General features: G+C 37.9%; 1 protein-coding gene across 4 annotated transcripts in view; it reads left to right on the forward strand.

Annotated features, from left to right (window-relative positions):
- Positions 1 to 16728, forward strand: part of MID1 (midline 1) — a 241068-nt gene that overhangs the window by 115635 nt on the left and 108705 nt on the right. The gene's annotated exons all lie outside the window — the stretch shown is intronic.

Here is a 16728-nt window from a genome sequence, read left to right on the forward strand (position 1 = left end):
TTAATATCTCCTGTCTTTTCCCACTCATTCCCATTATTTCATGATTTCCTGTATATTCTATTTCTGAAACTCCCCATTTCCCACTTTTCAATCTTGCCCACATTTAAATTTTTGGTCAGATTTTCCTGAAGGTGAGAAGCTCTTGGCATATTCAGTGCCTGTATCCACATTTAGCAGGTCATGTTGGACCAGTTAACAGTAGATCAGGAGAATGAAACGATTGATGCAGAGAACCCAATATCCAGATCATACACATTCTTTACCCATACTGTACTCCTTATAGTCAGGGCCCAAAGACTTTATTAGCAGCAGAAGGTCATTATTAAGTGCTCATCTAGAGCTCATCATCTGCGCTGTTATGTCTGAGAGGATGAGACTTCATGCACTCCAGCATTAGTCAGAGATGTGACTCCAAACCTGATTAATGGAGAGGATTGAGAGGGGGAGGGGGGGGGGTTTGCTTAAAAATGTTCCCATGACCTGAACTAAAGCACTGCCGGGGGGATATAGAGCAAGCACAGCTTCTGCTTTCCAAGGGCACAGATATCCTTGAATTAGCATTTGTACTGCTCATTTCCCTAATGCGGCTTTGCAAGGCGGGCTCATCCTGAGTGATGGTGCTAACAATGCAGACACAGCTAATGAGCAAGCCACGCTCGGGGCTCATGGGGCACAATGCTGTGACTGTGCCTCGAGTGAGGAGGTTAAGTCATACACGAGTGAACTTGGGTATTCCGAGCACCGTCAACGTGATGAAGGACAGGCTTAGTAGGAGGAAGATGGGTTTGGGTCAGGCTGGGAGAGAGGAGTACTAATGCTGAACAGTGTTATAGTGCTAATCCTTTTAACTTCCTCTCGGGGCTTTGTTGTCAGACCCCTGTTGGGGCCTGATTATTCAGACTTTGTTCAGTCTTCCCAGGCACCCGTTCTGAGCAGAGCTGTCTCTTTCCATGCCTAACAGGGAGCAGAAATGCAAAAGGCAGCTAGTGTTTCTTCAAGGTGGGAAACAGGTTTTTACTGTTGAAACATTGTAACTCAACCAAAGTTGCAGAATATCTGCTGACCAAGCATATGAATGTGTTTAGGATGTTATGCTGCTCAGAAGTATGAGACTATTGTATCTGCATTGCATTATTTCTTATCTCAGCTAACCATGGAAAGATCTCTTCTATAGAAAAGCTCAGGAGTGCATAAAGGCACTGTTGTTTCTTGGAGTTAGTGAAGCTATGAAACGCATGAACTTTACCCCTTGTCTCTACAAAAGATTTGCCAGTTCTATGAATTTTAAATCCATGGGAAATTTTTGTTGCCCTCAGCTGCTGGGTTTCAATGGCTAAAACTCTTTTTGAAGTTATGCTTGAATGCTGCTTTCTTTATAGCCACCAAAATGACACCTTATGCTTTTCCTGCATTCATAACACTGAGAAAAAGATGAACAAGTGTTCCCTGTTCAACCAGCCATCGTATATCATCTGATCTGTTTGGCTGCTTGAATGTAGTGATTAAATGCCCATAATTCCAAGAAATACTAAAATGTGTTTAGCAGTTTGATGTTTTAAAATCCAGGAATAAAAAGGCAGATGTTATGATCCGTGAAGGAATAGTACATACAAAGTGGGGGTAGGGCTCAAGAAAACAAGAACGGTTTCCTGTGTAATGAGCCATGCATGGCAAAGACTCTAAGGAATGGCCGGCAGCAAAGGGCTACCTACAGCAATGTAATCATTTTATGTTCCATTAAGGCCTCGTTATTTTGGAATTTATACAAATTTATGCTGCAGGAAAATCTGAAGCTTGTTGTACCACTCTTGTAAGGAAGAAAATCAAACTTTTAAGAACTGGACTGTCATTTAGAAGAGCTGCATCCATCCAATTCTGATTTTTAACTGAGTGTCTTGGAGATGACTGGGAGAGAACTTTGATTCAGGAAGAAAATGGCAGTATACTGAGCACTGGCAATGTCATGGCACATGTGGGAATTTGCAAATGGCAGTTTTTGGCTATGTGACTATAGCTTCATTTTTGCTTACTCAAGATAATGGGCAGAAAGAGCATCCTGTATCTTCAAGGAGAAACATATTAAATGCATCTCCTCTTTAAAGACTACTGAGAACTTCTCAAAAAAATGGACACAAACTGGTTATATAAAAAAGATATTGTCATATGCCTTTTTTTTTAATAAAAGCTGTAACAGTAAGAGAGGGAAAAATAATTTGCCTTCAATTTTCCCATCCATATTATAAACTAATATCGCAACCAAAACCATTCCAAGACACATCCTGTCTACTGAGTCAGAAAACACGCTAAAGATCCCAATTTGAGAGCTCAGATAGGTCTCAAAAAAAAAAAAAAAAAAAAAAAAAAAAAAAAAACCAAAACAAAAAAAAAAACCTATATTTTGTTTTCTGAGGAAAACTGTGACTTGTATCAGAACATTTATCCACCCCCTTGGAAATCCAACCTTATTATTAGTTTGTCAGGCATGGTCCTAACTTAAAATACACCGGGTAAAACCCACCAATAAGCCTTATGTCCAAATTTCTGTCTGTAGTGGTGTGTCCAGCTTGACGGATAGAGAAATATCTTCAAAGAGGATGGTGAGACAACAGTGTTGGCACCAGATTGGCAAAAGTGTGATTTTGTTGATTATTGGAGCCATTCTCCCTAACAGCATTCCGCTAACCTAATCAGTAACCAGTTGTCCTGGAAGAGTTGGTCGGTTCCAGATTCTGTGCCATCACAGAACTCCTTTCCTCTCCCCAAGCATCTGAGAAAGGCAGAAAGGGAGGTTTGACAACACTGACCATAAAAGGACACTCTTTCCCCCTGTATCTTAACTATATATATTTTACAATGTCATTTTTCTGATATAAACAACTACTTGCTTCTGAAATATTTAATATTTAAGCAGACCCTCATTCTTTAATATATGAAGCAGTAGAATAAAAATATATATGAGGGAATGCTTTAAAAGATTGTGTGTCCAAAATGTTTTGTTCTAAGGATAAGCACTATTCAATGTACTGGGGATCTGTACCAAACAATAAACTGATCCTGAGAATTAACTTCATCTGCTACAATAAGGTGATATTTATCCTCAAACTAGACAGAAGAAATCTGTTCAAGCCCTTGTGTACAGGTCTGACTGAAAGTAAAGAAAGATATTTATCAGAGGATCTCAAGTGGATGGTGAAGTATTATGCTTTGAATTGTTTATATTCTCCTCTCTTTCCTTTACGTTATTTTAAACTTTGTTTTCCTTGGCATCTGAAATAAGATATTGATGTTCCTGATGCAACATGAACATATGTGACATGGAGTTTTCCTTGTCTGACTTTTTAGGGGAGGGGTGCTACACAAATGTAGCTGAAAAATTTACATCAATCACTGATTGAGGGCTCAGGTTTCATATGTCTGCTTTACACTGTTCAGACCATTAGTGGTGGCATAGACATGAATTATTCTCTTCATAATACTGTCAGACACTTTTCTCTGTTACTTGTGTATAAGACCTGAATAATATCACTTGCTTTATTGACTTTGGTAAGTGAAAATCATTCTGGGTGTTGTGGTCAGTCACTTATTTTGAAATTTTTCACTGTAGTTCTCATTTCAAGGCTCTGTCACACAGTGTTTGGAGACTTTATTACTTTTTGCTTGTATGCACAGAATGTGAATTTTTCACACAAGTGAAAGAGATAACATCTAAAATAGGCTGATAATACCATGTAGTTATTTATGTCGTTTGTAATTATAAACCACTTTGATCACATTTTGATTATGTACAACTGGTCCAGGTCATCTACCACCTAGAGATTGTTGCAAAACCCAGTTTGACTTCATAATAAAGCACTCAGGAAGACAAAGACTGTGTTTTTCAGAATCATGTTTTTGTGCTTTCATTTCCAGGAAATGCTAATTCTTATTGCTTCATCACTCAAGTACAAATATAATACAAAGCTATAGATCTGAAAAAATACATAGGGTTTTCTGAGTATTAGCCCTTCAATATTTCAAAATAATATACAAGAATACAAGTGTTGAAAGGAATATAGTTTCTTTGCTAAAGATATTCTGTGCTCTGCATGTGTGATAAAATTACAGCGTAAATGCACAGAAAAATGAAGTATTAACTTTCTTTGCTTCCTAAGGAGTTCAAAATGTTCTGCTCCTGTGGGATTTAATGTAAGTGATGCTGGATATTTAGTCTACAGTGTTCTATTCACCTTTGAAAAGCCTAGGTTATAATCTGATTTAGATGACAATTGACAGAGCTCAGCAGTCTCTGTTTAGTTCCTTTTTATTTAATCACCATCAGACACTTAACACAGTGCTGATCTTGGGAATAAGATTCATTTTGAGGCATAGTGGCGCTATTGGAGTAAAAGAGGCATGGACTATAAACTTGGCTTTAAAAAAAATGAAATCAAACAAATTCATTCCTTTTAAAAAACACAAGTATTTATGGAAATTTTGCAAAGACAAACCTTATCTACTGCATGAGACACCTTTATTCTCGTAGATGATGGGCTACTCTGCATTACAAATGGGAAAGATATTGATGCTGCTGGAAAATAAAATCCTCAGTAGGAGGAACTACATTATGGTAACAGTGATTTACACTGGATTATTAAGATAGCAGTGTAGCAGAATCTGGCCAGATGGTATATTGTTAGGTGTTGCTATCAAGTCAGAAACAATGCTAAATTAAAGATGCTTTGATCAACATCTTCAATCATCTATTTACATCTGATCCCTCTCAAAGTTGTAATGGAGATGATAGGTTAATATAAAGATCTGCAACAATACAATAAATTATTACTATCAGTTGATCTAGGAATAAGCAAAAACCTTGCTGTAAGTAATAAAGACAACAGCAAAAGCTTTTATTAAAAGGAAGTTTCTCATTCTGCATTATTGCATTCTGAACAGAAGTAGTTTTTAAAAATGGCATGCCAGTTAATTCAATTTCTGAAATGATCTGTGGATCACAAACTATGCGTTGCACCCATCAATATTGGTTTTTGCAAAATACAGGCTAGTCATAGCAGAAGAAAAAGGTTTGGAGTCTAGCACTTCAGAGGGCTAATGTGTTTTAAAGCCACTACTCAAATGACCACAGTTTAATCCCTGTGCTGCCAGTCAAGATAGTGATTAAAAATCACCCATTCAGGCAATTGCCTCTGGGTATTGATGTGCCAGGTTGTGGGTATGGAGTTAAGGGGGTGGAGAAGAGGAAGGTTTGTGAATGTATGGCTCATGTTTGACGAGCTGAATTTCAAAAAGAAGGAGGGGAAAAGAGGGGAAAACTCAGCTTGCCCCAGGAGGGAGGAAAAAGCGAGAACAAAGCTTCCTTCAGTAAACTCAGCCAGTCTTACAATCATAATTTCTGAGTTCCTCACAAGAGAACTCCCCCCATCACTACTCTAAAGAGAAAACAAGATTGCGAAATCAGAAGTCAGCCCTAGGGGAGGTGGGGGAGGAGAAGGGGAAGGAAGCTGGTAAATGAGACAGGATTTATCCTGAAATAATAACCTTGGCAGTGATAGCAGGGCTCCTCGTGAACCACTTGGTGGACTTTTTCATCTGTCTTCTTATATGCCGAGTGTGGTGTTTAAAGCAGGTTCTTCATGTCAAAGAAGATTAGCACTGGTGACAGAATAACATATTCTTGAATGTGACTATGAAGAAAAAAGTACTTTTCCCCATCTCCCCTGCTGGTAATTTTGATATATATTGCTATATTTTGGTAATTCTGACATATATTGATATATTATTTCCTTGTTTATTGTGTAGATTTGTTTGTATACAATTACTCCTAAATTACTTTTAAAAATCAGTGTGGAGAAAAAATGCTTGATCTCTTGTTACCTAAAGAAGAGTCACTGAGGATAGCATTAAACCTTCTTTCAACATTAAACATTTAAGTAACTGATGGCTGTGCTACTGTCTTTTGAATCCATGCATGGCTACTAAAATACTTCGTCTCTCAGGGTTTCTTACACATCTCATCCATGCTAATGTGAGGAAAATATTTTGGTTTCTCATCTTTTACAGAGAGTATCTCATTAAATGCCTAGTACGCTCAGCTCCTTGAGCAAAGAGGGTAATGCCAGTGTGACCTTTGTGCCAGTGAACCACCAAGTGGAGCAGATCATCTTGAGTGCCATAATATGGCATGTACAGGACAGCTGGGGATATGGCCCAGCCCATGTGGGTGTAGGAAAGGCTGGTTCTGCTTGGCCAACCTGATCTCCTTCTACGACAAGATAACTGCCTTGTGGATGAGGGAAGGGCTGTGGATGTTGTTTATCTGGATTCAGTAAAGCTTTGACACTGTTTCCCACAGGATCCTCCTGGAGAGCCCATGGCATGGACAGGTGCACGCTCCTTTGGGTGAAAGAAATGTCAGGATGACCAGCCCAGGAGTGGTGGTGAATGGAGTTCATGCAGATGGGGGACAATCTAACAGTGACTCTTCCTAGGGCCCAGTACTGGGGACAGTTTTGATACATGTATCAACAACCTGGATGAGAGGACGGAGGCCACTCTCAGTCAGTTTGCAGATGGCACCTAGTTGGGCAAGGGTGTTGATCTGCTGGAGGATGGGAAAGCTCTGCAGAGAGATCTGGACAGGCTGGATTGGTAGGCTGAGGCCAGTGGTATGAGGGTCAGCAAGGCAGAATGCTGGGTCCTGCACTTCAGTCACAACAGTCTAACCATGCTAGGGGAGGTTTGGGTTGGACATTAGGAAGAAAGGTTTCACAGATAGGGTAATTAGGCATTGGAATAGGCTCCCCAGGGAGGGGTGGAGTCACCTTCCCTGGAGATGTTTAAGGAGAGACTCAGTGCTCAGGTCTAGTGGACAAGGTGGTGTTGGGTCGTAGGTTGGACTCAATGATCTCAGATGTCTTTTCCAACATAATTGATTTTGTGATTCTGTATCCTGTATATCTAGGACTGCAAAATTTACTTTTTACACAGTCTTTCTCAGAATAATAGTTCTGAATCTGGCCTTCCCCCTGCTTTAGGAATCATGTTTCATTGAATTATAGACTCCCCAGTATGAGCTGGAAGCTTGATAGGCTCTGTTGCTACTACCTCATTTTCCATATCTTGTTTATGTCTTTTGTACAGGAGCTCTGCCACACTTCTTGCCAAGAATTTATACTCATCTTTATTTTCTAGAGGTGTACATAGTTTAGGAAAGGAAAGCACTCCAGAAAATACTATAAATAGGGTATACATATGTTACCCTTTAGTATGTGCAATGTTGCTGATTTGAGTTGAAAGAAGCAAAAAAAAAATTAGTAGTGGCTTCTCTGAGGGTTTTTTAAAGCTTGGTTCTTACAAGCTGGAAATGAGAGCAGCTTTAACTGGTATCTTACTTGCTGTTTAAAATTAGGCAAAGAAAGATAGTAAAACAGACTTAATTTCTTGCCCTGGCTTGTGGGGCTATTTTTATGTCATTAAGATGGAATTTCCCATGACCACTGCACTGGAAGTCTTCCAAGTGCATTTGCAAGATTAGCAGAAGGCGGAAATGCACATTGAAACAAGTTTGTCCATTTCTGCTTGGCTTCAGTAGGTCTGGCCTTTGTGAAAGTCTTGAAAAAATGCTGAATCATCCTTTCCCAATGAGTGGGGTTTGAAGGAAGTGATATAAACTGGGTATAAAATATATGTTCCCTGCCATTCCACACTTCAATCTTTTCTGGAGGGGTTTGGTTTAGTTGTCTGATGTCAGGAACCCAGAATATTAACCCATACATTAACTGGACTGTTTTTCTCAGAGTTATTAGTGGAAGAGATGGTTGCCAACAAAGCATATTCATGCTACCTAATTTGGAGACCTATCCCCAGAGGAAAATTAGTTCCATCCCAGTCTGTAGTACCTGTTTCACTCAATTTTCTAGATAGAACCTTAAACAGGTGGCTAAAATTTTGTATAGCTTTTTAATGGCAAAAAATAAGGTTTTGTTCTGTCATGTCTAGAGGAACTTAGCTATCTGTTCTTTGGCACAGGCCACATGCCTACCCCAGTTGGCCAGCCCCTTGTCCCATTTGCCCTTTCTCAGACTAGTTTCTTGACAGTGTAGTCATCCCACCCTCATCTGGCTCATCCTGTCTGTGGCATTAGAAAGGACTGAAGTTGTCCTTTCCTTACTGAAAGTGGAAAAAGAAGCTACAAGAAATCAAGTCATGGAGTGAATGCATCAAATAATGGATTTCAATTCCAGGTGTGACTCCATGGCAGATGATAATTCTGACACCATTTTGGATGTGGGTCTCTGTGCTGATGAAGAACTTAGAAGGCGTAAAAAACAACGGCAAAACTCAGTGCAGGAGAAGAGCCCTTAATGCATCAATCTCATGGGATATAACTGATCTGCTCTAACTTCCAGTGGCAGCAAACTGTTCTTTCTGGCATATTGTGGCTACTTCTTTTCTCCAGCATCTGAAGTAATACCTTTTCATAATTTCTTGTTGCTGGAAGGGAGGTGATGAGTGTTCATGTTCTGCTAGGGGAATTTTTTTAACTAGGACAAATGTAGGCAGAAGATACTATTAGGTTGATTGAGCAGGAAACAAAGGTAGTTAGAAAATGTGACATTTATGTCCTTACACCCAACTATAAGAGCATGTGGTTTTAAGACTAATACAGTAAGTCTCCTGTCAGGGAGAGTTAGCTGCCAGCCAGATTGATTTCCCAGAAAAGAAGTCTCTGTAGGCTGGCTGCTGTTTAATGAGTGCACTGTGTCCTTTATTCAAGCTTTTGGGCGGATTCCTTTTGCTTATAGAAGAAACTGAATTATTCTCTTTGTTAAATGAAAATCATTATGTTCTTGAATTTATAACAGATTCATAAACATTAGTGCAAAGCAATCCAAAGGTGTGTTGTTTTGCCTGTCTTGTCTGTCTCTTTTCCCCCTAAGTCAAGCTCAGATGTCAGGTGTTGCTGAACCTGTTTGGTTTCTTTGTGTAATCTGGAGGGGCACAAACTGCCACCTGGAGCTGCTACCCAGAGCAGCCACTACTACGTCTGACTAGTTCACAAAGACATATTATTCTGGTTGGCATTAATTAGATGAAGAAGGTAGGAAAGGAAAAGAGAAGAAAAGAAGCTATTGCATTCCTGAGCTGGTAGTATATACAGGACTGACAAGTGGAGAGGAAAATTGCAGAGCATAGCGGCTGTCTCTACTGGCAACTGAAAACAGCCCAGTAACTTTGTTTTCAAGAGACTTGTGCTTTGTCTGTTTGCTGTAAAGAGAGCTAGGATAAATTGATGATAGCTGTAGAAAATAAATGTTACCTGGAATGGAAAATTTATTTTGCATTAAATATTAAAAGCATAGAATCAAGATCTCAATTCTTTGAATCTTCACTACATAAAGCACTAATAGCAATGGGTTTTTTGGAGGGGGAAGGTTTTTTGGTGGTTTTTGTTTTGGGGAGGTGGTTGGGAAATTATTGCTCAGCAAGTCCAAAACTTAAAATTGACAGTGGATCTCACAGCAATGTCATGTTATAAAGGGCTAAAGTATAAAAAGGCCTTCAAAGGAGTAATTAATGGAAGATGGGCACATGGATGGCTGTTCCACTGCATCAGAGTGGGAGAAGACTCTGCACATTCCTGGAAGAGGATCAGTCAGTAATAGGTTTGTTCCTCAGTTTTCTTTTACCTCACCCATCTTCTATGGGATATAGCCTTTCCATGGCCATTGTGAAGAGAACATTTTGTTAATCTAGTGTGACTGCTCCCTATGAAATTATATATCTGTATTAAAAATCTCATGTTCAAGTAGATTAAAACTAATGGCTGTAATATATATTATTCTCAACTGGTGTTCTGTGATATGTTAATACCAGTCCTGTATGGACTTTAGCTTTTGAAACATATTGTCTGTGTGATGACTTGTTCGTTAACAGAAACTCAAAGCATAACACTCTACCAGTTAGAGGACTTAGTCATTCTTTTTAGGCTGAAAAATTTCATGCTCAAGACCTGGAAATTTCATAAAAATTCCTCCCTAAAGATATTGCTGCTGCTTAATAGCCATCTGGTTTGGGTTTTTCTTGCATCAATATGGAGGCCTTTGTTCTTTGGTTTACCTGCTAGACTTTGTTTTTATTTAATCTTTTTCATTTCTTCTTGCTTGAGTACAAAAGCACTGTTTCTTATCATGCTTTTAGTTGTAATTTGCATTGTATTTTATGATAGGTTAGAGTAGCAGGAGATTCTTTTGAAGAATGGGAAGAAATACAATAGAATTTTTTTTCTTCATCTATTTGTCAGTGTTATTTTGGGGAAAACTCCATAACATGGACTATAGTGATAGTGGTGCTGAGAACTGTAGGAGCTCTGGAGAGCCTACAGCTTGAGTGTCAGGCTCTTCTTTCAGGGTGATGAGAAAGAATACTTGCACAATTCCTTAAAAATTTGACAGAGTTGTGTTTATTTTTGTGTAGAGGCAGGTGCACCACCCTGAAGAAGACACTGACAAGAAAATAAGGAGTAGAGTATGATACAAGAGGAAAGTTGTGTGATAATTAGAGGTTTAATCCTAAATAGGAAAAAAAAATTGATTGCTCTGTTGTCCAGGACTTGGTGCTTATTTAATTTCTTGCAGAACATGAGTACTTTGAGGGAGAGTGATTGATGGGATTAATTAGAGATATGTATTTAATAAGTGTTCCTGGCTCTTGTGGCTCATTAATTAAAACTTGAACTTTGTAAGAATGCTCTTTGCAATCCATATTGGTTTACAAATTCAAACCATTTTGGTTTTGAATGGAGTAGAAATCAAATGACCAAGTAATGCAACAAAAATAATACGTAATGGGTTACAGTGATCTATATTTCATTGGAGAATCAAAAAACCTGAATCAATCCATAAATCAAGCATAATTGGCAATGCTTGCCTTTGTGGAGATGTTTTCTTTAGCAGTCTCTGGAGGTCTGTGTTTAAATTCATCTTATGTGACATTACAAGAATTAGTCTTTGAACTAACTGTATACTAAGTATATAATTTTTGTTTAAAGTAGTTTGTTTTCCATTGAGAACGTTAAAAATCCAGAATCTTTTTCTTTTACATGTTTGCATTTGTAAATAGTTACATCTCTTCTCTTGACAAACTATTATAAAAGTAACAAAAGGATATATATCTTTCTCTGCCCATCGAGAGTCTCTATCCTGAAGTTTTGGAAATCTAAAAGGCAATTAATTCACTTAACAGGCCTGTGCTGGTAAGTAAGGATTTGAGCTCTCTGATGCTTTGTTTTTCATAAGTTAGTGTTCTTTAATAAAAGGTACAGATTGCTGTTACTAATACTTTTCAAGGCTATTCATTTTAATTTGCTAATGATCCTAATTTCTTTTAAAATATACTGGTACAATTAATATATGAATATTGCGGGAAGACAATAGACAATACCCTCAGGACCAAAGATTATTTCATTAGCATAAACTTGTTTGGTTCTAATCCTGTAAGTATTTGTCTATGTACTTAACTTTATTTAGCATTCCCAAGAAATTCTTGTATCTGATGCGATCTCTGTGTCTGTAGAGCAACTGCCACTACTGTTTTCAGCAAGAAGATTCTCCCTTCAAAGAAAGGTGTTGAACTATGGCTTTAGTTGGAAACAGAACTGAAGTTTCAGCAAAACTGTGAGGCTAAAATACCCTTGTAATTACTGAAACTGTAGATTCATACTACTACTCATGAATACCACATAATCTGTCCATAATACTAAGGGCTATATTTCAATGCTAAAAACCACGAATTTAAATTTCTTCTCTAATAGGCTTCCTCATGGCCATGGTGTAAAAACATGAACAGATTCAAGCAGTGTTTGTCAAGTTCATTAAAGTGAAATCATTATCCCAGTTTTCAGAATTGGATCACATAGAGGTAAATGATAATCAGGCATCCTCTTTGTAAAGCATCTCCACCAAAGGCACTAATCTACCTGTTATGCTAAAAAACCCGTAATTTTTAAAATATAAAACAAGAAGATTTAGATGTAGCCAAGAGACTGAAAATTAGACTGAGCTCTAAACCTTCCAAAGTTTTCAGACTATCTAGATTTTACATCCCAATCTTCTCTCCACAATTTAGGATTAATTGCCTTTTCAAATATGGTAGAAGAGATTTAGACTTCAGAAGATGTGCTTGAAAACTTTGGGCTTCACATTTACTAAGTGTCAGTGCAAGTTTGTTTTGGCATCATGCTGCTAAAAAGCAGTTAGCAACAAAGTAAAAGAAAACAATTTTCTTATCTTTTCAGTATGAAACCTTTTTCATGTGATGAGATTGAAAGCGTAAACAATCCTTCTGTTTTTTCTGCAGGAGAAAACCTAAAAAGGATCAACTTCCTGTGCTTTTGACTGAGTTAGTTTTATTTTTCCTCCCCCATTTTTAAACATATCCTTGCACACTGATATTCTTCAAGCCTTATTTTGCTAGTCAGGTTCAACTGATGTTTTCATACTCCTCTGATCATTCCCTCAATGTCCTTCGGGGGGTCAGATTAGAATTCAGTGTAATGTTGTTAATCTAAAAAATTAGAACAGAGCAATAAATCTTCTTTCTCTGTCTGAAACCCAAAATGCAGCACTGAGCAAAAGGCTTAATTGATCACAAGGAATTGTTAAAAGCAAATTCTGTGTAGCAGTGGAATAGCTTTTTTTCCCTTTCTCTGCCTCACCTACCCCCAAATTTACAAGCAGCTGCTATATATTCTAAGCTAGGGGATTTTGTTGTTTGTGGCTTACTTTGAAGTTTAGAAAGACGGGCTTTTATTTAAATTGGAGAAATATGATATTTGTTAGAGCAATTTATAATCTATTCAAATATGAATCAAGGACTACACATTTCCCCTTCAGTAAGGCATAAAGTATTTTAGAGTCACATGCTGCTGTTGAAATTATAGTTTTGCCTTTCTCCAAAGAGCCTTAATGGTGGGTAATTTATACTATGGCTTATTGGGTCAAATTCAAATTATATTTAAATACAAATGAAGCGCTAGGGAAGAAATGGCATACCTGCATACAGTGACCCTTCAGTGTCTTAAGAGTTCCATCAATGAGATCAGAAGTGGTCTGTAGCTTAAAGAGTAATTAATATGATACAACTATTTGAGGAAGAATTATCACTTAGCATTCATATGAAACAATTTCATACTAAGGAATTGCTCAAATTGTATCACATGAATCACTCTTGGTGACATGATATTTCTTAAGTTTTCCAAAAAGCCAGACTGCCTTTTTTTCCCTTTTATGTCCTTAATTTTCAAAGAGAATTGCAAGGTGCAGATGCTGACTTAAAGGGAGGAACACATGTATTTTCTCCGCTTCCTTCACTTGGGGTGAGCAGAGGCTGTGGCCAGTCAGAAATGTACTGAAGATATTTGCCTGGAGCAGGAAAACCGTATGTATCAGGCATGCTGTTAAGAACAGCAATGAAGCTGCTCTTACTCTGGCTCTGTTTAGAAAAATGTGAGTTGCCAATGTCATTTGGATCAGCCCCTCTGTGCTGACTGACCATATGGCAAGAGAAGAAAGACGAGGGAGATACTATTTTTAACCAAGCCACTGTTGATGCTTTTCTTCATCATAGAGTTCTATGATTAGCTGTATAGAACAAGTAATTTATGTGATTGTGCTTGCCTGTGGAAAAGTTACAAACTGCAGACATTAGCATATTTGTTCCATTTGTTAATATTACAGTTTCAGTGTGATCCATTATACTACGCTATGGCATCTGCTTTCTGAAGACTGTGGACTGATTGTTTGGAATAAGTGCCCGGCAGCAGCACCTATCAGTCTAAAAATATATGTTCCCTGTCCATCAAAATAAGATAAAATTGCACAAATAATGAACTATAAAAGAAAGATTTTATTTCCCTTCTGCACACTGAAGGAGTGGCATAGAGAATTCTCTTTTGAGGGCAGAAGGCAAGGCAGTAAAAATGAGATTTGGAAACTGCATATTAGTATTTTCAAGTTATCAAGAGAAAAATCTTGCTTTCTAGCTTTCTTAAAAGCCCCATGGACCAATTTTCAAGTCCAGCCGTTTTTACTAAAATATCTATGCCTGACTCACAAGCAACACAATGGAGCCCAGCAAAAAGCTGTGCTGGATGCTTGCGTGTTGGTAAATTTCAGATTAACATTGGATTATGATTTTGTGCCCCATCTAAGTTTCTTCTCTCAGTCAGTCCTGGTATTGTCTTTTTCTAGCACTTTGAATATTTTCTGGAAACAGGATTTCTTGTAACCTAACTGGGTAGTTGCTTGTTTCTCTTCTATTTGTTGATCTGTTTCAGCTCCTAAGGTGCTTTGTTTCTTGATTGCCAGGAGCATTTTAACCAGAATAACACTGTAACTGTAAAGCACAAGTGTGAGGCTCACAGAATATGAAGTATGATACTTGATGCTCCCTGAAACAACAGGATTGCACTGATCAAACTTTTACCATGAAGAGCTGACTGTGAATTTGGCAGAAACAATGGCTGCACAGAAAATAGATACAGTTTGGAGACTGGCATCAGAAATACATAATTTTAGAATCCACACATGATGAAAGAATAATTTTACAGAGGGTCAATAGATGGATTTTCACTATAGACTTAAGCTATATTAAATTCAGATACAATAACTTACCTCTCTAGTAGTAGCTCAGAGTCTTAGATTGAATTTCTTCACATCCTCTTTGAGCTAGGGACATTGTCAATTGATATCTAGGGAATCTTTTGACATAGTTTAAGAAATCACTGTCACAAACCACCTACTTCTTTTTGCTGCTGTAACTTACTGCAACTATACACACCTTCAGAAATAATTTTTTGTAGTTCATACCATGCAAAGAAATACATGAGCTGTGGTTCAGCACTTAATCTACTGATTCTGTGGTGAAGGTGGTAAGTTTCAGCAGAAAGGAGCTATTGGTGGGTGAAATCTTTTTTTTCCTTTGTAAAATTCACCAAAGCTCTTGGTGGGTATTATAAGAATGCAAATGCATAGCTGTGTTAGCTCTGAGCACTAGAGATGATATCTTGTAAAACTGTGGTAATTTGATTATATTCAGTCATGTATTTCAGTCCTTCTTCTATATGAGAATCCAACTTCATGTCTAAAGACACTTCTGTTGAGGTTTTCATGAATTTCAATAGGCATTGAAGAGGAGGAAGGCTAGAAGACATCTATTTTATAGTTCACATTTGAGTTCAAAACTCTAAGAAGGGAGGTTAGTGTGAGGATATTTGTTAGATGACTTCATTATCTTAAGGTAAGGTTCTTGAATGATGACTCAAGCTGCCATCATAAGTGACATAAGTACACTTCATGAGGCAATGGGTTTGAACTCATAATTATTCACTTGCATACATGTATATATGTGCAGACTCATGCAGAAGCAGTGAAAAGTATTCTGAAACCTTTTCTGACAAACCATCACATAGAGATACTCAGCTCTAATTATGAAATCTCCCTCAGTGTTGTCTATTGTAACATGTGCAGTGTGCTACCCTCAAACTGAAGTAAAACTCATGCAGGAATTAAGGCATATGTATTGGCAAAATTAGGATTATTGGACTTTTAAGATAATCTTATTTCCTTGAAACTGCTTCAGACTGTGGCTGATGTCTGCAAGCAAAGGGCATGAAAAGGCTGACTAATATAATGTGGACAAAGAGAGCATCAGGACAGCATCTGATCAGAAGAATGAAGAATCATTTGTGCTGGTTGACCACAAATGCATCTGGACGAGTATAAGCCAGCATAGCTGGACAAACAGTCCAAAGAAAGTACTTGATGCTGTTTAATGAAAGATCGAGAACAGAATATGTATTGAGGAATCTAAAATTTTTCCATCTCGGAGTTGTGCTGTGGCTCCTACTGGGCTGCTTATAACTTGACTTGACTGTAGGTTATCCATGGACACTTAATATCAGGGAAAGGTCGTAGAATATTGTATAATTACCTTCTAATAATCGCAATCTCTCTGCACATCTGTCTTGCTTTCTGCATGCTCAGTTTTCCTGTTAGAAGCTGCTATTCCACACACAAGTTAACAGACGTTGCCAGCAAAGAGCTTTAAAAACCTTATGAAGAACCTGCATTTGTATAGGGTCTCTGGTCTGTTGTTTCAAGGAAATAAAATGAATAGGAAATTAAATAATCAAAACAGTTGTTTATTGCTTCAAAAGAACAAAGTACAGGCTCTTCTACAGAAGAAAAACCTAAGACAAGTGTGGGTTTGCAATCTTATGCTCAAATGTCTGAGGTATGTTTTGTTTCACTTTGTTGTGTTACTATTGTATGAAAGAGGGCATTGCAACATGAAAAACAGAGAACACAAGGAAGCAATTCTTTCCTGCTGTTTCCACTTTGTGTGATTTTTTTAACACCTTTGTTGGAGACCAAATGTCTGGTGTGACTCAGTCAGGATTCCTCCTGGGCACTTTGGTAAAGCATTTGCAGTTTCCTGTTGCAGTTTGCTGCTCACATACAAGATAAAGTAAAATTTACAAAAAAAAGTAAAATTAAGCAACTGCTATCATCTTGCGTTGCACCTGGTGAATCTCAGACACTAAGGTCTCTGTGGTGTTTGTAGGAGGAGAAGTCTTTCACACAGGTGCTATATTCTCTCAAATTGTTCCCACTTTTGGCAAACTTCTGCTAGACTTTGCGCTGTTACATTTTTGAATAATATTTGGGGAAA

Source organism: Zosterops lateralis (genome assembly GCF_965231275.1).
Source record: "Zosterops lateralis genome assembly, chromosome: 2".
In the NCBI taxonomy this organism is placed as follows: Eukaryota; Metazoa; Chordata; class Aves; order Passeriformes; family Zosteropidae; genus Zosterops; species Zosterops lateralis.